The following is a 9,438-nucleotide window of genomic DNA, read 5'->3' as shown; positions in this document are numbered from 1 at the left end:
AGTGAAATTTGCCATCCAATCAATATATGCAGAAACGCCTGAACCTAAAAGAAGAGTGGGGTAAGATGCCGGCACCACCAGAGTTTGCGGATGTTGCATCTCAGGAGGTTAGAAGAGTATAATTCAACTTTATGGAACATTCTAGAAAGTGAAAGCTTACTTGTGGGAAAATATTGTAATTTGCTTTGGCCCAGTGTATTCCCTGTATCTTTATACATGTTGTAGTCAAAACATATTCATATTAAGTCTTTTCCTGTGGTTATTTGTTGTTGGTTTCACCTCTCTTGTGAATAATTTTTTTGCTGATTGTTTGAGTTGAGGGCTGGGATGCCTTGGGAACCAGATTGTTTATTCTAAATGTAAAATGTTTATTTACATTGGATGAAGACAGACATCATCCCCTATTTCTTTGTGTGTTCTTTTAAAAACCAGCAAAACAAACTCATTGTTTAATCTTTAGCCCGGGTGTCCCAAAGGACTGAACTATAGTTTGTTTAACCTGGCCATAGACTGGAGAGGATGGACAGACGTAGACTCTGCACAACTGTCTGAAGGGTTTTATTTAAACGTCTATGCTAGTATTGACCTAACATTTATTTGTAAGTAGAGGTGTAACGGGCAGACAGCAGATTCCACAAGTGTGGAATATCCAACTGCTTGATTGGACCCCTTGAGTGCCCATAGATACTAATTTGCTAGATCTGATCATTTCATATCATGGAACACTTTGATACACTGAAGCTTTCCTTTAATGAAAAATAATAATTCCTCCGTTGGATAATGCAGCCAGTAGATTCTTTCCAAGGCACCTCGGATGGCAATGTTGACCACATCTTAGGAAAAACGTTTAAAACACGTCGTACTTTGTGGCTTGCGAACAAAAGCCTCTTTAGCTGTTTTTCCTCCTATTGAATTTCTGATGCTTATTACAGCCCTGCTTTGTTTATACCATGTCTTTAATAAAATCTCCCAAGTGAATGGGGGATTCCAGGTGCTGTATTGTTAGCAGAACCGTATGCCTGAATGTAGCTGAATGGGTCTGTGTGTACACAGCTAAACATTTACATCTCATCAGTTTAAAGTGTCATCTTGTTTGGGCTGATGGTAAGTGCTTGTGCATTCTAGCTATCAACTCATGTGTCAGCATTATGCAATTATTTGATAGGGTGGGGGACATAAGTGTAATATGAAAAGTGAAATAGGAATTCAGCTTTTCTGTTTCAGTTCAGATACAGTTCACCTTTAACTATTCTCTAGCCCCATGTTTTTCAGTCAGGGTTCTGTGGAACCTTTCAGAGGTCCCTTAAACCATGAGCACTATGGACTTCTCCAGTAAGTTTAACCAACAGCATTAATCTTTTTGGCTTGCTGTAACAGTGACATTCTTCAATTGGCAAGAAAATGTAGGATATATTTTACTCACTGACCAGCGTACCACTGTCGTGGGGGGTACTCTAAAGACCTGAAAGTTTTTTCAAGGGTTCCCCCATGTTAAAAAGTTTCAGAAAGGCTGATCTAGACCATTCATTTAAACAACAGTGTAGTCTACTAAACAGGGAAATAGTAGTTCTACTTTCTGTTTGAATTACATATACAGTATAAATTAGAAAAAGACTACAAGACCCCTGGAGTGTTAGGCACAAAAAGGCTATGCAAGCACACACCTGTCCCCTCCTTTGGAGGCTATCATTGAAAACGTCATTTAAATATGCTGGTCACTGGAAAAAAACGGGATGGATCATTAGTAGACACTCATTTATAGTCCTTATTGCAGAAAGGGACTGGTGATGTCTCTTCTGCAATGAGTATTCTTACCTGCCTGATTGCTGTTAATCTGTCAGGTGTCGCTGGACGGTTTGTTGCCAGAGATACTTTCCCAACTTTCTTTGTGGGTGCTGTGTGTATGTATCAGTATCTGTATCTGTATATGTATAGATATGTATCATATCTGTGTGTATGTATCAGTTGCTGATTAAAAAGCTTGAATAGTTGCAAAACTTCTTCGCCTTTAAAAGAACAAGTACGTTAGATTGTAGCTTACTTAGCCAAAATTGAAGATGTAGCATTAAGATTCATACTGGTAGCACTGTCTGCTTAATTGCTAGTTGTTTTCCATCCAAACATTTCTGGAGATGCACCAGTCCACCCCACTCCCTGCGGTTGAACTTAGAACCCCCTAATTGCTGCCTTCAAGACACGGAAAGCCCGATTTCAAAAAGTACTTAATGGTTTCATCCAGCCACTGGTCAGACACTGACCTGCACTTAAAGGTAATAATAATTGATGGTAATGCAGTAATCAGAAAGTAAGTGTGTGTTGTACTTAACAGATTTCACGAATGCTCTCTTACTAGCCTAACATTGAACCTGTCTGGTAGTCCATGCGAATTGTCTCTACAGCTGAATATGGAAACCTCAAAGTGAGGGACGTTTCTTATTTTAACACAGCTACAGAATTTTAGAGATCTAGAACTATTATCTGTTGCCAGAAAACCTGTGCTAAGAAAAATATAGAGGCTGCCATTGCTGACCTCTTCTTAAGATGTTTTTTTTCCTGGTTCTCTTGATGGCTAATGGCTTCAGTATTTCCCAAATCACCAACCATGGTGTGCAAATTTTTTTGTAATTTCATTGGCTGCAGAAATTATCATAGTCAATAATTCGGAAAAGTAGAGCCTATCCCACTGGTCTAACCATTTCTCAGAACCTTTACATTCCCCTGGTGATAGCTTTCATAGTTCCCATTGTAGTTATATTGGCTTTCAGTTGAGCATTCAAGTTTTCAAATAGCTAGCGCCATAGCCCATGGCAAATGTAGATATAAAGCTAAGTACACATGCTAGATTTCGTCGTTGAAAACAAAGGTATTTTTATCTAAAATAAAACGAACACACACAGCGCTGTTCAGTTCCATGAGGAGGGTGGAGGACGGGCAGGAGGCACTCCACTGCATCTTTTGCCAACAGAAATGACAGTGGTTGTCCGTGGATGGTGATTTAGTGATCTGCCACAGAGGATTGCTAAACGATGCCAGGGGACAACTGTACACATGCTAGCCTGAGATGATCACTACTGTTATCTAGCATGTGTATATAGCTTAAAGATGACACCTTGCCTGCAAAGAATAGAGGAGTTTAGTTTAGTTATAAGTCATCGTAATTGGTGGTCCACAACAGAAAGTCTCATTATCATTCTGACATTGTGTCAAAAAAGAAACTTTGAACATCATGGCTTTAAATATTACAAAAAAACACAGCATTACTGTAGGAGTTATTGTTCAGCAGAATGGAGAATAGTTCAAAGATCTGAACAGTTCTACATATATATATATATATATATATATATATATATATATCATATATTATACTCTGACAGATAATGTCAAAGAGCTCATGGTGTACTAGATGCCATCCTTGCTGTAAATTTGGAACATATGGCATATGGAGTTAAAGCCCATACATTAACCAGGAGGAAATTTCCCGTCCACTTATACAGGTATTCCTGTAAACAAACTGAGAAATGGAAGATGTCCTTGTCATTATGCACACTCATTGTATATACCTGTACTGCAATGTAGTCCTGGAAATGTTAAACCAGTGCAGAATTCTAAGATATTGGAGTTTTATATTGTATCCCCTTCTAATCTAGCTATCCCTTGTCTCATTCTGTTTACTGAATGCTTGATTTCTTTTTATACCAACCTAAACAATAGATTGTTAACAACGATGACAGCACTGCCCAGATATTTATTACTTATACAAATGACTATGCATTAAATATTCTTTAAACAGTAACTTCTACTTAAAAAACCTTACATAAATAAAAATGACACAAGATGGTGCAGATAATATAGAAAGTATAGATTGTGTGTACTAAAATATATATGGATAACAAATAGATGAACATTTCGAAATTCTGACCGCCTCTATTGCCATTATGGGTTTTCTGAATATACTAGCTATTAATATCTGATTTCATCTTAATCATTCAAAGAACAAGTTTTTGTTTGCCCCCCACTTTCACATCCTAAGTATTTGAAATTAGAGGGGGGCAGGGGCTTGTGGTTTCAGCTAATTATTATTAAAGCACCATATGTCTATTAGATTGTAAGCTCTTCGGGGCAGGGTTCCCTCCTCCTCACTGTCTGGATTAGTCTCTCATTTGCATACCTTATTTAATGTACAGCGCTGCGTAATATGTTGGCGCTATAAAAATCCTGTTTAATAATATTAATAATAATAATAATAATAATAATGTCTATATAGACAGGTCATTCATTACGGATGGAAAAATATCAACAGGGTTGATGTCTGTACATCCAGTGTGCAGAATGGCTGACCCCAAAATAAAGCGGCACTGCATCACTGCCCACTTATGTAAGGTGGAACTCTGTACCCCACATGGTGTGTCACTGCTGTTCCACAGTCTGAATTGTTACCATTATTTACCATGTGGTGTAATTTACATTCTCTATACTGCAGCCAGCTATACACTCCTGAATCTCTGTGAATCACTCTGTACACCATAATGTGCATTACATAATCTGGAACTCTGCAGCCAAAACAGCTGTGTTCTGCCTTATTTGCTGAATATTACACACTGTATGCTGTGCTATATGCTACCTACCTGTGTGCACACTATGCTATTCACTACATCCATATACCAATACCACAGCTTATTTTAGAAATTCTCCTCATTTTTTCTAGTAATATTAAAGACAGACAGGTAAATGGATAGACAGATTAATAAACTGATGCATAGGCAGATATGAAAACAAAAAGAAATGTAGGCATAGCACATGCATTTTGTTCTCTTTAGAGCTATAGTGTGTGTTCTTCTAAAGCACTCCTAGTGTACATTACCATAACACGATTTGCAAGCACAGTCATAAGTTGCAGTGAAAATTACAGGTGGTTTTTCCCCCATTTTTTCCCACCCAGGTTCAGTTTCATGCACTAAATGAATGTGCTGCATTAATGCAATACACAAAATCCCTTTAATATTATTATTATTATTACTACACAATATCTATATAGCGCCAACATATTAAGCAGTGCTGTACAAAGTTGATAGTCATGTCACTAGCTGTCCCTCAAAGGGGCTCACAATCTAACGTCCTTACCATAGTCATGTCATTAAAACTATCTAAGATCTAATTTGGGGGGGAAGCCAATTAACCTAACTGCATGCTTTTGGATAAATGCACTTGCAATAAAGTACCTTAACAGACTTTGGTATAGAGTATATCTAAAAGCCCATGGAAAATAATCTGTTAGTCTATCCAGTCCTCACATTTTAACTAATTTCATTTTCACCTTTCTAGCACAGTTTGTTTTTGGGGATTTATGCAGGTGAGTTGTCTTTCAGTAACATCAAGGGGTCTATTTATAAAGCAGCAAATCTGACATTTTTTTGAAGCATTTTCTGGTGAAGAATCTTTAAGGTCTATTATTTCCTTTGCTGGAGTAATTGATTCTCCACCAGGGAATGTTTCAGTGAATGTCAGATTGACTGCTTTAAAGGTAGAACCCTATTGTCAAATTCCCATCACATTTTCCAGCTATTCCTTTTTTTCACAGTTTGGACCACCAGTTCTAAAGCATTCTTAATAATAAAGTAATTAAAAAAGGTGAATGAGATCCCTTAGAAAGTCAGCTACAGGTGGGCAGACCTGCAAATTTTAGGTCTTTCCTCTGGAGTCTTAGAGAGCTGGGTGAATAAACCAAACCCATCCATTTTTTTTCATGATTGGCATTATTATTATGCAAAATACTATTGTGCATTTCTCCTGAGCTTACAAAGTACAATTACAAGGTTCACCAGTCACCAGCTGTAGTTCGGACTTATTTGTCCTTCAGTATACGTTGTCTGTTTTATTTAAAGCAGCAGTGGAGGAAATGATAAATTCAAATATAAAGTCGGAAGTTAGCTAAAAAGGAGACACAACGCCTCTTTGCTATAAAACTGCCTTGCAGCATTATAATTTCTTGCAGCAAATCTGCCACATCAGCCTTATAGTCAGTTTTTAGTTCTTCTACCAGCAATATCAGACTTTTGTTACGAGTAGCTTCAATAAATGTTTTCCATTTCCATGGTGAATACAGACAGCATTGTCAAAAATCATGTGCCTTGCATTGAGTGAAGACATTGACTATGTGCAATCATTGTCATTGGTTTATTGGATTGCATAATTAATTGAAGGCTTAACCTCGCCTGGCTTCTCCCTGTGGATTTGGTCAGGTTATAGGCAGAATGATAAGTGACCAAGGTGTCTATAGGATAGAATAAGAAGAGCTTAGATAGGATTAAAACTAAATCAGTGTCTTGGTTTGGGGAATCTTGTTTTACGTTTTAAATCATTCATACACTGCTATAGTTTTATACATATATGTGTGTATGTTTATACATAAATATTTATATTATGTTGTAGACCTTTTAATACTATCGCCCCCTCCATTGATAAATGCAGAATTTCCGAACCTGTGCAACTCAGGTTTACTTTTCCTATTGGTCCTGTAAATTATAATTCATAGATATTTTATTTGATATATCTGGATCACAGAAATACTGACCTAATCCAAAGCCCTAAATAAAAAAAAAAAAAAAACACATTCAAAATGTACCACAACACTGTATGCAGGACAGAAGAATATCTTTGGCTACCCAACTGATTTATAAAGATAGCCAGAACATTTTACAACTTGAACAATTTAGCAGCCAGTCTTCTGATAACATTCAGCGTGGTTCTATAGCAGCTGTGAATCCTGCTGGCGAGTTTATGATTTTCCTCCCAGACACTACATAAATTTTTCACAATTCTGTATGATTTGTTCATTGCTGTATTTTCCTGCTCTTTTCAGTTATCTAACATGCAGAAATCTCTTGTATCTGACCTGCCATGCATAAAGAAATAACATAATAGATGCTGATCTCTATAACTACATTATGTATTAGAGTAAAACAGTTTAAACACATTTTCTGCATCCTATGGTAGGACTAGGAGACAGGTGGGCATCTCACACCTTTTTTTTCCTTCAAATCATTGTCCATGCAATAGAGATGTACATCATCTTGGCACCATAAAAAAGTCATTTTTCTCCTCCAGGTGTAAGGTTTGTAATTTCCATATTATAAAATAAATCTCTGCACTGTCCATATGAAGAAGAGTCGTCCTTTTCCCAAACTTAGCATTCCTTTCCTTACATGGCTCTACAGTTAAACGGCTGGACATATAATAAAGCAAAAAATTACCTTGCAGCTTTTCCTCCCCGTTCTCATACTAAAGATGCTCCTCATCAGTATTGGTAGTGCAGCACTACCAGACATCCCCGACCACTAACAAATGCCTTTCTTCTTCTTCCCAGCCGTGCGCTGATACTGAGTGTCGCAGAGTTGTCACCTATTTGTATGATTTAGTATTAGAGAAAAAAACTTGATGGGACAGTTGGCCAGAATTGAGACATCTCCTAAATGACTGTGATTGCAGCAGTGCTGTGCAAGAGCTCATTCCTTCTGTCCTTGGCAACAGACGGGTGCTTCATAGATTCCCAGGGTTGTTCCAATTTGTGTTTAGTGGAAGTGCCGGCTTCCTTTAAAGGCTATTGTTAACCCTTCCTCTTCTGCTGCTAGAGAGAATGTGAAAGCATTTCAAAGATGTCGTGCCACTGCAATTAAACCTTTTTTTGTTTTTTGTCAGCCTTTAAGTTCATATTTTTCTTTTCTTTTTTTATACCTGTCATTTTTTCTTCGTTTGTGTGAAGGCTTTATTGCACCTGTTTTTATGCTGTCTTCTGAACTGTGATTGCAGAGAATGTCATGGTTATGTGAGGCTAAAAGCTTTTTTGAAAGTGAAGCCTTAAGCAAATGATGTTGAGTTATTAAATAAATAATTTGCGGGGAGGCAATGTGAATATCAGAACATAGACTATAATTACTATCAATTATCCATCAATTATTAGTTTCATTTATTCAGATTAGAGATACTTTTTATTTGTTTGGGATCTAAGCTATCAGTAGTAATGTGCCAATCAAGAATAAGTTTTCTAGTGATCTTTCTAAACTTGGGTACCGGCATCCACATATGGAATTCTAAACAAAAATGGGCACCTTGGCTGAGTGCTTCTGTTTAACATGGCCTGAGAGGTGGTAAAGGTGTGCTTCAATCATTTTGTCTATCAAACTAACCTTGGCCTACTGAAACCTTGGCTGACATCCAGTATCCATATACAATAGAACCCCGGTTATCTGGAACTCAGTTAACCGTAAAACACAGATAACCGGCACCATCCAAGAACACATACCACAGTACCGCTAGGGCTGCGGGAGCAATCAGGAGAGCGGAGCTGTCAGAAAAGCACAGCAGAGCTGAGCTCACTGATTGGCTGAGAAAAGGTAAGCCCTGATGACGGCTCAAGCATCATCAGGGTTTCCCTTTTCTCAGCCATTCAGCACTAGAGGTGAATGGGGACAAGTCCCTCCATTCAAGTCTAGTGCTGAATGGTTGAGAAACCTCAGTTAACTGGTAACTACACTTATCTGGAATCATCTTTTCCCTGTGGGTGCCGGATAACCAAGGTTCCACTGTACCTCACAAAGATTGCCAACCCCATACAGGGAGTCTTAAATCTAAAGGAACCCTTATTCTCAGTGTTTTGAGCGATCCACACAGATGAAATTGTATTGGTTGTTTCTGTCCATTTGCAAATCATCATTATTAGTTATGCTGTCATATTAGTAGTATCCTCTAAAGAAAATTGTAGCTCTGTCTATGCCCGTTTTATTTTTACAGTTTCATTACCACCATTGACCCTTCACTTCTAATACAGAGATGTCCACATTATTTACTGAGGTTCTGTTGCTCAAATATTTCTCGCACTCCTGGGCCAATGTGGAGCAATGCAATGTCCTAAATGAATCAGTAAATGTAAATATGTGTATTGACTAGTTTAGTTCTTTCTTGGGACTGTTAAGTCAAAATTGGAGTTGGTGCATTTTGAAACATGGTGGTTGAGGGTGCTTGGCAGTGATTCTAGAATGTATGGGTGTGTGGTTAACACAAGCATCTCAGATATACCCATCTGTGCATAGTTGTAAACTTTAGAGCTTATATCTAAGTTGTGTAGATTAGCCATAGAAGGACAGATATCTCCAAAATAAGACACACAGGGATATATATGCTTTCATACTAGCATGATGCAATTCTTGAGCAGCACCTACAGTGATTCTTGTCCAACTCTGACAGAGATACATGCACTGTCCTTGCCCAACACAATGGTGTATGCACGGGCCTTGCCTAAAACTTACAAGGGTGCATGCTCTGTCCTGGCCAAAACACTTACTATGGTGCATGCACTGTCCTTGCCCAACACTACCATGGAGCATGCACTGTCCTTGCCCAACACTACCATGGAGCATGCACTGTCCTTGCCCAACACTACCA

General features: G+C 38.1%; 2 protein-coding genes across 2 annotated transcripts in view; one reads left to right on the top strand and one right to left on the bottom strand.

Moving 5' to 3' along the window:
- The window catches only part of GPER1 (G protein-coupled estrogen receptor 1), a 9,852-nt gene extending 2,270 nt beyond the window's left edge, over positions 1–7,582 (bottom strand). Inside the window, exon 1 of the mRNA XM_072417713.1 lies at positions 7,251–7,582. The gene's annotated coding sequence lies outside the window, so the exon portion shown is untranslated. The remainder of the gene's footprint in view (positions 1–7,250) is intronic.
- Positions 1–9,438, top strand: part of CHLSN (cholesin) — a 187,762-nt gene that overhangs the window by 37,577 nt on the left and 140,747 nt on the right. The gene's annotated exons all lie outside the window — the stretch shown is intronic.

The sequence above is a fragment of the Pyxicephalus adspersus genome, chromosome 7 (assembly GCF_032062135.1).
Source record: "Pyxicephalus adspersus chromosome 7, UCB_Pads_2.0, whole genome shotgun sequence".
NCBI classification, from domain to species: Eukaryota; Metazoa; Chordata; class Amphibia; order Anura; family Pyxicephalidae; genus Pyxicephalus; species Pyxicephalus adspersus.
This window is presented reverse-complemented; position numbering and strand designations above follow the sequence as displayed.